Here is a 16,608-nt window from a genome sequence, read left to right as displayed (position 1 = left end):
GAGGGAGACAGAGAGGAAGGGAAGCCGTGCTCGCTTCCACCAGGGGCTCGGTTCCAAAGGTTCCGCCGCGTCGCTAGAGGACTGGGTCAAGGTCCAGAGTCCCTCCCGGCGTCCCTCGTCCCCACCCCCAGGCCAGAGTCCCGGTCCCAACTCCACTCAAGTCTCCCGCCAGGTGGCAGCTCCCGCCGCACCTGGCCAAACCTGAGGGCACTTCCGGGGTAGGCCCCCCTTCCCGGGCACGTCCAGGCCGTGATTACGTCACGCCTCGACTCCGGAAATGCCCCGCCGCGCCTGGCCAAATCTGCGGGCACTTCCGGAATAGGCCCCGCCCCTCCCCGGGCACGCCCAAGACGCCATTACGTCCGTGCTTCGAGCCCGGAAGTGCCCAGCCACGGCCTGGCTCTGAGCCGGGAGTGGCGCCATCTTGCTCCTGCCTCCCGGGCGGCCGTTCCCCTCCCTGGACTCGCGACTCCGGCTTCTTCCCTTTCCCCACTGGCTGGAGTCGCTGGTCGCCGGAAGCGGTACCTCGCGGCCACTTCCGGAGACGCTTTGGGTGCGGAGAGCGGGGCGTCCCTAGCCCCTCTCAGCGCCTTTCTTGTAGCCTCCCTGTGTGGCCGCTGTACAGAGCCAGGGAACTCTTCAGACTAGTGGAAGAACCGGGGAGGGAGAAATAAATGGACACTTAACACCGAGTGTCTGGAATTACGTTGGCCGAATCTCCTGAAGTTCGCTCTCCCGGAGGGGAGGGCTGTCGCAATCCGCGTCTTTGCCAATCCAGCTGGGCGTTGAGCGGCGGCTGGTTCCCAAACTGGCAATCAGGGCCTTGGACGGGAGCCTCGCTCCCAGTTCCACAAGCCGAGGCTAAAAGGTCACTCGTTATCTGCCCGTGGCTTGATGCAGACAACAAGCAAAATCGGTATCACAGTCCAGTCCTAATTGTTAAAAAAAAAAAAAAGACATTTTCTGATCAAGTCGGGAATCAAATGACAGGGTTGGAAGAAAGCACCGGAGTGGCCTCTGATTTCCCTTGGATCCAGGACACAGCATTGAGTCCACCAACAGTCCCTCGAGTAGTACCGGCCTGGGGTAGTCCCCCAAACAACAAAAAATTAGTGATCCAAATTTGCCAAGCAATGAAAACTTGGTATAGAAGGATGTAAGTTTTAAAATGTTTGAAGCCATGTGGATTTGGCCATGCTCAAAATTTTTTTGCTCAAAATTTGCTCCTTGCCTTCCCCAGGCGTGCCTCGGGAACTTTATGCTGGGCGGTATTAAATCCCATCTGCCACGTGCCAGGCACTTTTTTTTTTTTTTAACTCTTTTAAAGGCTTCCTGAGTTTTTGTTAAAGGCTTTTGATTTTGTTTGTTCCACATCCAACAGGCTCTCTGCTCAAGGATTGGGTTGGCCACAAGCAAGGCAAATGCACTACTGCTGTGCTATCTCTCTGGCCCCTGCAGTTGACATTTGTAATATTGTAGGTAAAGGCCATCAGAGGATCAGTAGAAGCTGCTAGAGGGTTGGTGCTACTGAAGGCTCCAATCTTAGGGTGATCAAAGTGGCCAGGCATTATAAAGGGGAGTAATAGGAGATAGGCAATGTTCTTACCCTTCTCAAAAGTCCTAACAGTTGGCACTAAAATGACTATTATTTCTCCAACACGATCAGAATCTATTTTCACTACATGAAGTGATTCCCTTGAGTCAGGCTGCTTCTCCCTAGGAGCAGGCCTACAGTGCTTGTAGGATCGGCCCCTTTATACTGTAACTTAATTTTTAGGGTCTCTGGGCTGGTGTTATGATCACTGTCTCAGTCATGGGATATCCAACACATAACTTCCTGCAGTAGCAGGTTACAGTGACTCTATTGATCACAATTCTGTTGATGGTGGGATATAGGCCGGGACACAGACAAGAATGTCCCCTGATTCGTGGTACCTGAGGCTGGCCCCTCGCCCAGTTTCCTGAGACAGGATGATTGAGTCACTGTCTTGACAATGCAGGTTCAAGAGGAATCCTGCAGTTTCTACGAAAATGCACTAATTTACCACAGTTCAAGAGGAATCCTGCAGTTTCTATGAAAATGCACTAATTTACCACAGTTAAAACATCTGCCCTGCTGAAGAGATAGCACTGGTATAGACTGGTAACCCAGTCTCAAGAAACTGGATAAGAGGCCAGCCCCGGACTTTACAAGTTCAGGGCAGATGTGTTTTTATTATTATTATTATTTTTATTTATTTATTTTTTTGGGGGGGCCACACCCGGCGGTGCTCAGGGGTTACTCCTGGCTGTCTGCTCAGAAATAGCTCCTGGCAGGCACGGGGGACCATATGGGACACCGGGATTCGAATCAACCACCTTAGGTCTGGATCGGCTGCTTGCAAGGCAAACACCATTGTGCTATCTCTTCGGGCCCTATTTATTGGTTTTTGGGTCACACCCAGCAGCGCTCAGGGGTTACTCCTGGCTCTATGCTTAGAAATCGCTCCTGGCAGGTTCGGGGGACCTTATGGGATGCCGGGATTCAGACCACTGTCCTTCTGGGTCTAAGGCAAATGCCTTACCTCCATGCTATCTCTCCGGTCTCGATCAAGTTATTTCTTGATCTTGATAAAGGATGATTGTAAATTGTTGAAAAGAGATATAATTTGTAAAACATTATACATCAGGGGCTGGAGAGATAGCATGCAGGTAAAGCATTTGCCAGGAGTGACCCCTGAGAGCTGCCGGGTCTGACCCCAAAAAACAAAAAAACAAACAAAAAAAAACCCATTATACATCAAATTTGGATTTGAGGAAATATTTTTAAGAGTTGATGAAGATCTCCATCTTATGTGTGATCTGGTAAATTAACTCTACTGGATACTCTTTAAAATGTGACTTACTTCATTAAAAAATATTACTGGCTGGAAAGGAAGTACAGTAGATAGGCCATTGCCTTGTACCAGGCTGATGCAGTGATACAGGTTCAGTCCCTGGCCTTATGGTCTCCCAAGCCTGCCAGGAGTAACCCCTGAGCATTGCTGGGTATAGTGTAGCCCTGGAATAAAAAAAAAAAAAAAGGGCCAGAATGATAATACAGCAAGTAAGACATTTGCCTCAAATGTGGCTGATCTTGGTTCAATCTGTGCCACCCCATATGGTCCCCTAAATATCACCAGGAGTGATCCCTGAGCACAGAGCCAGACTTAAGCCCAACATTGCTGGAAGTGAGCCATCGCCATCAAAAAAAATATGTCTGACTGGTTTAAAATAAAAAGACAAAACTCAGAAATAGCCAGATAAGGGCTGGAGCAATAGCCTAACAGTAGGGCATTTGTCTTTCATGAGGCCAACCCAGGATGAACCTGGGTTTGATTCCCAGCATTCTACATGGTACCCCGAGCCTGCCAGGAGCGATTTCCTTGTGCAAAGCCAGGAGTAAATCCTGAGTGCCTCTAAATGTGGCCCCAAAACAAGGAAACAAAGAAAACACACATACACACACACACACACACACACACACACACACACACACACAATAGCCAGATGTAAGAGACATATAGAACAAAGTGTATGGAAAAGAATGTGGCTTTCGTAGAGCAGAATTCTCTGTGTGAACTACTCTTTACTTTCTCTCTCTCTCTCTCTCTCTCTCTCTCTCTCTCTCTCTCTCTCTCTCATTTTACCTTTTTTTTTTTTGAGGTGGCCACACTGATCAGTGCCCAGGCCTTACCCCAATCTGTGCTCAGGAATTACTCCTGGTAGACTTGGTTGACCATACAGAATATTGGGGATTGAACTCAGACAGACCATGTGCAAGGCAAGCATTGGTTGGACCTGTTGTACTATTAGCCCCTTAGTGAACCACTTGCCAAGCTTCTCTTCTATTTACCATTTTGCAAGTTCTGTGCTGTTGTGGGCTATTTTTTTCAATAATATTTTTCTTCTAAATAAGGAATATGAACTTCATGATGTAAAAAGCAAACTACAGGGGCCGGAGAGATAGCATGGAGGTAAGGCGTTTGCCTTTCATGCAGGAGGTCATCGGTTCGAATCCCGGCGCCCCATATGGTCCCCCGTGCCTGCCAGGAGCAATTTCTGAGCCTGGAGCCAGGAATAACCCCTGAGCACTGCCGGGTGTGACCCAAAAACCAAAAAAAAAAAAAAAAAAAAAAAAAAAGCAAACTACAGACGCAGCAGGAAAGAACTCAAAGGGCTGGATTAAATGCTTTGTAGAAGGGAGCATTGGGTTAAACTACTGGTAATGTAGAGACCCCCAACACAACTGGTTAAAACCCAAGACGCCCTCATCAAAAATGAATTAGAGGGGCTGGAGTGATAGCACAGCCATAGGGTGTTTGCCTTGCACGTGGCCAACCCTGGACAGCCCCGGTTAGATTATCTGCATCCCATATGATCCCTTGAGCCTTCCAGGACATATTTCTGAGTACAGAGCCAGAAGTAACCTCTGAGTGCTGCTGGGTGTGACTCAACACCCCCCCCCCAAAAAAAAGAGAATTAGAAATGGGACTGACAGTGCAGCAGGTAGAATGCTTGCACACGGCTGACTAAAGTTCTTTCCCTGGAATCACATATGGTCCTCCAAAATACTGCCAGAAATAATTTTGAATGAGGAGCCAGTAGCAACCCCTAAACATCTCTGGGTATGGCCCTAAAACAGACAAATAGAAAACCAAAACCAAAAGTGAATCATAGTAAAAATTCTAATAATTATGTAATGATGGGTTCTGAGCTATAGTAAAAATGCAAATAATATACTAGGAACAATAGAGCTATTCCATTATAACTAAGAACTTTTTTTATTGTTTTGTGGCCACACTTGACATTGTTCAGGGGTTACTCCTGGCTCTGCACTCAGGAATTATTTCTGGTGGTGTTTGGGAGACCATATGGAATGTCAGAGATTGAACACTGGTTGGCCGTGTACAAGGTGCTGTGCTATCGCTCTGGCCCCACTAGGAATATTTTAATGTAACTATTAAAGTATATTTTTCATAATTTGAGAAGTAGATAAATGGCATTCATTTTTATTTCCAAAGGCCCTCAAAATAAATAGTTGTGTATGTGTGTGCGCGTGTGTGAGTGAATTTAGTGAAATCTCATTTAAGATTTTTCTGATACCTGCTTTTATTACAAAGAACTCTAGTTAATATTTACATAACAAAATCAAGTTTTACCATAAAACATGAATGTTCTATTTTTGGAGCTGGAGAGATAGTTCAGCAGGTAGGGCACTTGCCTTGTACGTGGCTTATCCAAGATGATCTTCCACATTCCATATAGTCCCTTAACCTTTCAGGAGTAATTTCTGTGTGCAAAGTCAGAAGTAACCTCTAAGCACTACTGGGGGTGGTCCCCCCCCCCAAAAAAAAGAATTTTCTTTTTCTGAAAACCTAGATCAAAGGAATGTAAGGTCTTCTGGATGTATTTCTTACAGGTCTGATGAAGAACTCTATTTTCACACCTTGAAATACACTTGTGCAAACCCCTGAGGCCTAGATTTGGAAAGTCTCTTTGGGTGGTTCCTTTTTAAAGCATGAAGGTGCTGACTTTTGATGATTACCTGACCTGGTCACCTCTGTGTGGTACCAGCACTTCTCCATCTGCAGGGTTAAGATTTTTTTTTCTTTCGTTTTTTTGGGTCACACCAGCGGCGGCACTCGGGTTATTCCTGGCTCTAGGTTCAGAAGTAACTCTTGGAAGGCTCAGGGAACCATATGGGATGCTGGGATTCGAACCACTGTCCTGCATGCAAGGCAAATGCCTTACCTCCATGCTATCTCTCCGGCCCTGGGGTTAAGAATTTTAAATCAGGGGCCGGGCGGTGGCGCTGGAGGTAAGGTGCCTGCCTTTCCTGCGCTAGCCTAGGACGGACCGCGGTTCGATCCCCCGGCGTCCCATATGGTCCCCCAAGCCAGGAGCAACTTCTGAGCGCATAGCCAGGAGTAACCCCTGAGCGTCACAGGGTGTGGCCCAAAAACCAAAAAAAAAAAAAGAATTTTAAATCAGGGCCCCGAGAGATAGCACAGCTGTGTTTGCCTTGCAAGCAGCTGATCCAGGACCTAAGGTGGTTGGTTCGAATTCCGGTGTCCCATAAGGTCCCCCGTGCCTGCCAGGAGCTATTTCTGAGCAGACAGCCAGGAGTAACCCCTGAGCACTGCCGGGGGTGGCCCAAAAACCAAAAACCAAACAAAAACAAACAAACAAAAAAAGAATTTTAAATCAGGGGCCGGAGTGATAGCACAGAGTTAAGGCATTTGTCTTGCATGCAGCCAACACAGGACAGACTCCGGTTCGAATATCGGCATCTCATATGGTCCCCTGTGCCTGCCAGGAGCGATTTCTGAGCACAGAGCCAGGAGTAGCCCCTGAGTGCCGCTGGGTATGACCCCCCCCCCCAAAAAAAAAGAAAAAAGTAAAAGAAAAAAATTGAATTTTAAATCAGTGGCCAGAGCAATGGTACAGTGAAAAGGGTTTGATTTTTGCCATTCCTGAGCACTGCCGGATGTGGCCCCCAAATCAATGAATTTTATATCAGATATGGAAATATTTTATTTGTTTTTGTTTTGTTTTGATTGGGTGCCAGGGACTGAACCCAGAGCATGCAAAGCATATGCTTTACAATTGGATTACACCCATAGCCAATATAGTCACAATTTTCTCCCAAAAGTGTTTTATTTCCTGGGTTTGAGCAGGACCTGAGCAGTTAGCTGTACAGTGAGGAAAGTTGTTCCTTTGCACATGGCTGGCCTGGGTTTGATCCCTGGCACCCTATATAGTTCCCCTGAGCCCCACCAGAGATAATCCCTGAACACAGATCTAGGAGGAAGCCCTCCTGTTGCCCACCCCCCCGAAAGTAAAAAAAAAAAAATACACAAAACACCAAGGATCCATTTATTCTCTAAGCCATAGAAGATTAAAAGACTTTTTGTTTTGTTTCATTTTGTTTTGGTTTTGGGTTACACGGGTGATGATCAGGGGTGAGTCCTGGCATATGCATTCAGAAATCGCTCCTGGCTCAGGGGACCATATGGGACACCGGGGACTGAACCCAGGTCTGTCCTGGGTCAGCAACGCAACGTACAAGGCAAACGCCCTATCACTGTGCTATCGCTCTGGTCCCAGATTAAAAGACATTTTAGGAGGCTGGAGAGAACACAGCGGTAGGGCGTTTGCCTTGCATGCGGCTAGATGATGGATGGAATCCCGGCATCCAACATGGTTCCCTCGTGCCTGCCAGGAGCGATTTCTGAGCATAGAGCCAGGAGTAACCCCTGAGCCGGGTGTAACCCAAACAAACAAACAAAAATAAAAGACATTTTAGATTCAGGAAAAAATAAATAAGGTCCAGAGTGATAGTACAGTGCATATGGAGTGCGTAGGGAGTTTACCTTACAAGTGGCCAACCTGGATTCAATTCACAGGTCCCGGTATGGCCTCTTTAGCCCACCAGAAGTAATCTCTGAATATCAAGTCAGGAGTAAGGCCCTGAGCACTGCTGCATATGGTGCTCACCCACCAAAAAAAAAAAAAAAAAAAAATAGGAAGAGACATAACCTCCAACTATAAAAAGAAAACTAGAATAAGTAATTTTTTTTTTTTTTGGTTTTTGGGTCACACCCGGCATTGCTCAGGGGTTACTCCTGGCTGTCTGCTCAGAAATAGCTCCTGGCAGGCACGGGGGACCTTATGGGACACCGGGATTCGAACCAACCACCTTTGGTCCTGGATCGGCCGTTTGCAAGGCAAACACCGCTGTGCTATCTCTCCGGGCCCTAGAATAAGTAATTTTAGCAGAACTCTCCTTTTTTTTTTTTTTTTTTTTTTTTTTTTGTGGTTTTTGGGTCACACCCGGCAGTGCTCAGGGGTTACTCCTGGCTCCATGCTCAGAAATTGCTCCTGGCAGGCACAGGGGACCATATGGGACGCCGGAATTCGAACCGATGACCTTCTGCATGAAAGGCAAACACCTTACCTCCATGCTATCTCTCCGGCCCCTTTAGCAGAACTCTCTTTTCCAAAATAAATGTGAATTGTAAAAAGAAAGAAAGAAGGAAGAAAGAAAGAAAGAAAGAAAGAAAGGAAGGAAGGAAGGAAGGAAGGAAGGAAGGAAGGAAGGAAGGAAGGAAGGAAGGAAGGAAGGAAGGAAGGAAGGAAGGAAGGAAGGAAGGAAGGAAGGAAGGAAGGAAGGAAAGAAAGAAAGAAAGAAAGAAAGAAAGAAAGAAAGAAAGAAAGAAAGAAAGAAAGAAAGAAAGAAAGAAAGAAAGAAAGAAAGAAAGAAAGAAAGAAAGAAAGAAAGAAAGAAAGAAAGAACTGGAATAATATAATGGTCTACAGTTATAACTGAATTTCAAGTAGTAGTGAATCTTGAGATGCTATATAGATGGATAAATAATGGCAAAAAGAAACAGGAAAAAATTACATGGTAATGAACTATAACAGTTTTCTGTTGAGCTTTATTGGCACTTTTGTGTATCCATCTCCTTCAAGTAATTACGGGGACAATATCCAGTGCCAGGGATCAAACCTGGCTCAACCACATGCCACTTAAGCACCTTACCTCCTGTAGTATCTTTTCAGTCCCAAACCTAATCTTTAGCTTAAAGTTGCTACAAGCTGGAGCTAAACTGTGAATGAAAAACTGGTCTTAAAAATCACCAAGGAGGGGCCGGAGAGATAGCATGGAGGTAAAGCGTTTGCCTTTCATGCAGGAGGTCATCGGTTCGAATCCCGTTGTCCCATATGGTCCCCCGTGCCTGCCAGGAGCAATTTCTGAGCCTGGAGCCAGGAATAACCCCTGAGCACTGCCTGGTGTGACCCAAAAACCAAAAAAAAAAAAAAAAATCACCAAGGAGGGGGCCAGAGATATAATGGAGATAGGGTATTTGCCTTACATGCAAAAAGACGGTGGTTCGAATCCTGGCATCCAGTATGGTCCCCTGAGCCTGCCAGGAGCAATTTCTGAGCATAGAGCCAGGAGTAACCCCTGAGCGTTGCCGAGTGTGTCCCCCCCCAAAAAATCATCAAGGAGAATCTGGAGAAATAGTATAGTGGGTAGGAGGGCACAAGCCTTGCAAAGTCCAACTGAGGTTCTAGATCAATACCCCATATGGTCCTCCTAGCTCCATCATGAGTGATTTTTTTTTTTTTTTGGATTTTGGATTTTGGTTTTTGGGCCACATCGGGCGGTGCTCATGGGTTACTCCTGGCTGTCTGCTCAGAAATAGCTCCTGGCAAGGCCGGTGAGGTGGCCCTAGAGGTAAGGTGTCTGCCTTGCAAGCCCTAGCCAAGGAAAGACCGCGGTTCGATTCCCAGCATCCCATATGGTCCCCCCAAGCCAGGGGCGATTTCTGAGCGCTTAGCCAGGAGTAACCCCTGAGCATCAAACATGTGTGGCCCAGAAGAAAGAAAGAAAGAGAGAGAGAGAGAGAGAGAGAGAGAGAGAGAGAGAGAGAGAGAGAGAAAGAAAGAAAGAAAGAAAGAAAGAAAGAGAGAGAGAGAGAGAGAAAAAGAAAGAAAGAAAGAAAGAAAGAAAGAAAGAAAGAAAGAAAGAAAGAAAGAAAGAAAGAAAGAAAGAAAGAAAGAAAGAAAGAAAGAAAGAAAGAAAGAAAGAAAGAAAGAAAGAAAGAAAGAAAGAAAGAAAGAAAGAAGAAAGAGAAAGAAAGAAAGAAAGGTCTCCCTGGTAGGCATGGGAGACCATATGGGACACCGGGATTCGAACCAACAACCACTTTCGGTCCTGGATGGGCTGCAAGGCAAACGCCGCTGTACTATCTCTCCGGGTCCATGAGTGATTTTTGAGCACATAGCCCGGAGCATAGTCAGTGTGGTCCAAAAACAACACAAAAGAATTATCAAGCAAGAAGAAAATAATAGCTGTCAATACTTTCCAGGTAGTTCAGTCCAAGCTGATACCTATATGGCAGTCTCAGAAAGGAATGGGGTAGATTCCCCTTTCTGCATAAAACACAGAAGCCTAATGCACTCCCAGCACCCTTGGAAGAAAGGTCTTAACTCCAAGACTTGACCTTATCAAACTTCCAAGCAACCTCATTTTATTTAGATCTATAAGTACTGGACCAACGGACCAGAAGTGACTGCATGACACCTCAATATTGGCCAGTATCACAGAAAATCTGATGGGAAAGTTAGAGTTATCTACCCAAGTCAGTGAGCCTAACCAGTGGCATAGGTCTCTACTAGCACCAACCACAGCCTAGTCAATCCTTAGACAATGACTTTAGTGAGAGATCTGACAATCATTTAAAATTGATCCGTATTGATCTAAGATTGGATAATTTCCAATTGCCCTTTTGATGTAAATTGTTAGTGCCTGTTTGGAGGCAGACCATGATGGTGTATGGTTGACTAGAAATGCAGGGATAGTTGCACTGCCGATAGAATTTGTTTGAACAGTTAATGCTGAAATTACTTTATTATGAACAAAACATAACTGTATTATGAAAAATTGTTTTATGAAAACTTGGTAAATCATGGTGTTAATTAAAATAGTATTATTTGTGGTGTAAAATTAAAATCAGAAAGAAAAAAGCTACTAAGCAGTGCTGAGAGGAACATGTAGGATTGAGAACTGAACCCAGGACTTCCACATGCTCCACTCCTTTGGGCTATTTCCCAGCTCTTTATTTATTTATTTATTTATTTATTTATTTATTTATTTATTTATTTATTTATTTTTGGTTTCTGGGCTATACCCGGTGACACTCAGGGGTTACTCCTGGCTATGCGCTCAGAAATTGCCAGAAATTGCTCCTGGTGGGGCCGGAGAGATAGCATGGAGGTAAAGCGTTTGCCTTGCATGCAGAAGGCCAGTGGTTCAAATTCTGGCATCCCTTATGGTCCCCTGAGCCTGCCAGGAGTGACTTCTGAGCATAGAGCCAGGAGTAACCCCTGAGTGTGGCCGGGTGTGACCCAAAAACCAAAAAAAGAAAAAAAAAAGAAAGAAATTGCTCCTGGCTTGTGCACGCAAGACCTTAAGCCCTGTGCCACTGCTCTGGCCCCTCCCCAGCTCTATCTTCTAGAATCTAAAGAGAATCACACAAGTGTGCTTCTCTTGTAGATTTTTAGCTTTACCAGTGAGCAATATTATCACTCAGTTCATACAGTGTTGATTATAGTACAGAAAGAGAGAGAAAAATAAAAATGAAAAGAGGGGAGTAGGGGAATATACAACAAAATAAAAAGCAAAGGAAAACAAAGAAAAATTAAACCTACTTTTAAAACAGTATGTATGAATGCTGGGCCAGAGAAATAGTACAGTGGGTAGAATGCTTGCCTTGCAAACAGCTGACCTAGTTCAAAATTTCCAGCATCTCTGAGCACCACCAGGAGTGAATCCTGAGTGCACAGCCAGGATTAAGCTCTGATCAGCACAAGGTGTGGTCTCCAAACCAAAACAATTTTTAAAAATTTAAATAAAGAATAATATGAAAGCAGTCAACTCAAGTTTAGGCTCTGGCACTGCATGGTCCCCTGAGGACCTCAGAGAATAACTCCCCAGCACAGAACCAGGAACATTCCTGAGCACTGATAGGTATGGGACAATCCCTATTCCCCCAATTAAAAAAAAATTAAAAGTACAGAAATAGGGGCCGGAGAGATAGTATGGAGGTAAGGCAGAAGGATGGTGGTTCGAATCCTGGTATCCCATATGGTCTCCTATGCCTGCCAGGGGCGATTTCTGAGCATAGAGCCAGGAGTAATCCCTGAGCGCTGCTGGGTGTGACCCAAAAACTAAAAACCTAAAAAAAAAAGTACAGAAATAAACATATACAGGAAAATTTTACTTTGAATATAAACTGGAAGCAGGAATTAAGTGCTGATTTTTTATCTATGATGTGCAATAGAAGGCATTGACTGGGACAAGAGAGAAAATTCAGATGACCTCAGGTAAGTAGTACTACATGATGGTGAAGCCTGGTAGAAATACAGCTTGTTGGGGCCAGAGCGATAGCACAGCAGTAGGCGTTTGCTTTGCACGCAACTGACCCAGGACAGACCTGGGTTCAATCCCTGGAGTCTCATATGGTCCCTCAAGCCAGGAGCAATTTCTGAGTGCATAGTCAGGAGCAACCTGGGTGTGGCCCAAAAACCAAAAACCAAAATAAAATAAATAAGGAAACATAGGTAGTATTAGCACTGACTTGGGAAATCTATGGAGAAACTATATAAAGAAATTGTGCTTAAAGCAGTTTCTGGGTCAGAGGAAAGAGAAAATATTGCTTCTTTCTTTCCTCTCCCATACTCTCTCTAGTCCTCTGTATATGTTTTAGGATTTTATTATATATTTATAATATTTAAACGGAGAGATAGCATGGAGGTTAAGGCATTTGCCTTGCATGCAGAAGGACGGTGATTCGAATTCCGGCATCCCATATGGTCCTCTGAGCCTGCCAGGAGCAATTTCTGAGCATAGCCAGGAGTAACTCCTGAGTGTTGCTGACTGTGACCCCCCCCAAATTTAAATATTATTTTATATTTTAATATTTAAATATAGCATTTAAATATATATATATATTTATATATTTGCCACATCCAGCAGTGCACATGGCCTACTGACTTCGTGCTCAGGGATGCTTCGGAGACTCTATGAAGCACCAGGGATAAAAGCTAGATTAGAAGCATGCAAAACAAGTTCCTTCACTGCTGTACTACCTTTCCAGCTATATTTAGGATTTAAATGTCCCTCATACATATACAACATAAAATACTGACAATGGATAAAAATAGGTGAGATTTTTTTCCAGCAACCTAAGTAATTCAAAAACGTTACAGAGTATGAAGAGGTCAAATGAACAAATAATTAAGGGAATTAATTTTTTATTTTGATGGTACTTGGGATTGAATTTAGGATCTAAATTTTTTTTTTTTTTTGGTTTTTGGGTCACACCCAGTGGTACTCAGGGGTTACTCCTGGCTGTGTGCTCAGAAATAGCTCCTGGCAGGCACAGGGTACCATATGGGACACCGGGATTCGAACCAACCACCTTTTGGTCCTGGATTGGCTGCTTGCAAGGCAAACACCACTGTGCTATCTCTCCGGGCCCATATACACCTTTTGTGACCTACTTTCACCAGCCCAAGATTGAGGGACTGAATGAGTTTAACAGAAAATTCTAGTTTAACAAATAGCATAATTGAAAATGAACCAAGCTGGGTCAGATAAATTGTACAGTGGTTAGGGCATTTGCCTTGCATGCTGGCTGACTCGGTTTGATCCCTGGCATCTCATATGGGTCCCTCAAGACCACCAGGAGTAATTCCTGAGTTCAGAGCCAGGAGTAAGCCCTGAGCACACTGCCAGGTGTGGCAGGAAGAAAAGGAAAGAAAGAAAGAAAGGAAAGAAAGAAAGAAAGAAAGAAAGAAAGAAAGAAAGAAAGAAAGAAAGAAAGAAAGAAAGAAAGAAAGAAAGAGAGAGAGAGAAAGAAAGAAAAGAAAGAAAAAAGAAAGAAAAGAAAGAAAGAAAGAAGAAAGAGAAAGAAAGAAGGAAGGAAGGAGGAAGAAAGAAAGAAAGAAAGAAAGGAAGAAAGAAAGAAAGAAAAAGACCAGTCAGTTTCTTCCATTCATCTGATAGAAAGCTAAAGAATCACTCCTTGAATGTTGTCAATGCAAAAATGCAGTGCTTGCTCTGGGGCATACTTGTAATGCACTGAATCCTTGATAAGAATCAATATAAATTGATATTTGATGGAGCTAAATACCCTTATCCTTTACCTACTTCAGGTACAGGCCCAGGATATAAATGCTGAAGTATGGAGATGTATTGAAGAAGTAGCTGTTTCTAGATTGTACTTTGTACTTTAGTATGGAGGATTCTGTCTGTGCACCCCAGCTGGTCATCTTGAAAGATCTCCACTCTGACCTCAGTAGAGTTAATCTGGGAAGAAGCTAAATAAACACACCAAACTTATAAATATTGACTTGGATAGTACATTTGGTAAAACCAGCACTGCTCCCTTGATCGAAGGCACAAAGTCCCACTCCACTCCACTGTGTATATGATGTTTTAAATACTAATACAAACACAAGATGTTTGGGTTGAGCTTCAAGGGCTCGGATCTGGAATTTTCATAACGCCCAAGTTATATAACTCTCACATTCCCAAAACTTTCTGGCTTTTTCCTTGGTAGACTAAGTTCTTTTCAACACACATTAGGTACTCCTTCCAGTTAAGGTTTGGATTTAAGGGCATTGTTCTGATCGTTTTGTACTAAAATCACCTTGTAGTTGTCCAGATTGGTTAACCATCCTGAACAACATTCCATGTTAATATTTTTGTGTATGTGAGGTTATCAGAGATTGAACCCAGCACGTCACACATGCAAGGCAAGTACTTTGAGCTACTTCACTGATTATTTAATCTTAGTGTAAGCTTATGCCCTGGCACTTAGTTCAAAAAACACCAATCCCAACTCTTTTTACTGTGGTAAACTCCTTGTTTTTTGTTCTTTGGGCCATTCATGGGTGTGTATAGGGTATATATATTCTTTGTTTTGCACTCAAGAGACTACTACTAGTAGTGTCAGGGATTAAACACACACTAGCAGCCTGCTCTAAATGGAATAAGGCCGCGTTCCATACTTTGGAGTAAGCGAAAAATCAACGAGGGGCTGGTGCCATAGCACAGCAGGTAGGGTGTTTGCTTTGCATAGCATGATCCGGGTTTCGATCCTTGGCATTCTACATGGCCCGAGTCTGCCAGGAGCGATTTCTGAGCAGATCCAGGAGTAACCAGAGTACTGCTGGGTGTGGGGCCCCACCCCCCAAGAGAAAGCATTGTTGGGGCAGTACACATCTCCAATCTTTATTTCCAGTTGATCAGTTTCCCTAGTGGTATTCCAGGTTGCATCATGCTTGTCCAATATTAGGCTAATATGCAAATTGCTGTTGGCTGTTCTGAAACCTTGTTTAGTAGCAGTCTGAGATTGGGCCGTTATTTCCCTAGCATGGGGCTAATCTTTTTTTTTTTTTGGTTTGGTTTTTGCACCAGGTGGTGCTTAGGAGTTACTCCTGGCTTTGTGCTCAGAAATTGCCCCTGGCAGCTTGGAGGACCATATGAGATGCCGGGATTCGAAATGCCTTCTGTCTTGTGCTGGTCACGTGCAAAGCAAACATCTTACCAAGGGGCTGATTTATAGCAAGTATATGGAGCCCCACTCATTCAGCCTGACTGGAGTCACAGAATCACCTTCACCATGGTAACACATGGCAAGCTGTTAGCGTTCTTCAACAGACACCTTTCCCCCACACCCCCAGGGGAGAGTGCAACACAGTCCCCTACTACCACAAATCATGCAGTCAAGTTTCCCACATTTGGGGAAATCGCAGGGGTCAGCACACCCGGAGTGTAATGGGTGAGCCTTGCCCTGGGGAAACCACCTTCGTGATCATGGTATCTCCCCTGCCAGGTAAGTATCAACAGACACCTTTTATTTTAAACTTTATTTATTGACTGGTATATGGGGCACACCTATTGGTGCTCAAGTGTTACTCCTGGTTCTGCACTCAGAAATCATCCCTGGCAGGTTAGGGGACCATGCTGGGAATCGAACTGGGTCCCTCCTGGGTCAGCCACATGCAAGGTAGATATTCCCTACAGCTGTAATAGCTCTCTGGCCTCAGGTACCGTTTTGAACACATCAGGTGGTCAGGATCACTCATTGGATTAAATGGATTGCCAAGGTCAGTCACATGCAAGGAAAGCTCTCATCGTCTACTGTATTTACTCTCCAGCCCAAACAGGTATTCTTATGCTATATGGAACACACAGGGAAGTTCTGTGCAGTATGTGTGTATAAAACTTCAGGTATTTGGGTCACACCCGGCAGTGCTCAGGGGTTACTCCTGGCTCTATGATCAGAAATCACTCCTGGTAGGCTTGGGGGACCATATGGGATGCCAGGATCTGAACCATCAACCTTTTGCATGCAAGGCAAACACTCCACCTCCATGCTATCTCTTCAGCTCCAACTTCAGTTTTTTTTTAATTTATATATCTTTCTTAGGTCACACCCAGGGGCTCAGAGGTTACTTGTCTCTGCAAGGTGATAGGGCATTTGCCTTGCACGCAACCAACAGTGGTTCATATGGTCTCCTGAGCCTGCAATTTCTGAGTGCAGAGCAAGGAGCACCTAACCCCAAGCACAACCCCCCCCAAAACAATAGTTCTCTGGCTAAGGGCTGTCAACGTTTAAGTTATGCCTAATTTTTACCCTTTTGGTAAAATAGCATCAGAAAATAAGTTGTGTGGTTTTCCCCAATCTACCTAGAAGATCCCTCAACAATAAAATGGAAGCCTAACTTCTTAAATAGCTCTCAAAATGGCCTTTACAGGCCTTAATTGAAAAACCACTAAATGCTGCCTACTGTACAATGTATTTCCTAATGTTAAGCTGAACTTTATGTAAAGCAGAACAATCTTAAGTCGGAAACCCAAAAAATTTTCAGAATACCTTAGAGGCATTTTGAGAAATGGGACCAGCAAATCTGGCAATTCAACTCATTCTATTAAGACTCCACTGAAAGTTTAAATTTGCTAACCCCACCAGGTTTCATTTGTGCTAGAAAACACTTCACACACACAAA

General features: G+C 44.4%; 1 non-coding gene across 1 annotated transcript; it reads right to left on the bottom strand.

The window, feature by feature from the left end:
• Window positions 1-15,276: 15,276 nt before the first annotated feature.
• Window positions 15,277-15,439, bottom strand: LOC126004693 (U1 spliceosomal RNA). The gene has a single exon (XR_007493957.1). It is a non-coding gene; the product is annotated as a U1 spliceosomal RNA (small nuclear RNA).
• Window positions 15,440-16,608: the final 1,169 nt, after the last annotated feature.

This window comes from Suncus etruscus, chromosome 3 (genome assembly GCF_024139225.1).
Source record: "Suncus etruscus isolate mSunEtr1 chromosome 3, mSunEtr1.pri.cur, whole genome shotgun sequence".
NCBI lineage: Eukaryota > Metazoa > Chordata > Mammalia > Eulipotyphla > Soricidae > Suncus > Suncus etruscus.
This window is presented reverse-complemented; position numbering and strand designations above follow the sequence as displayed.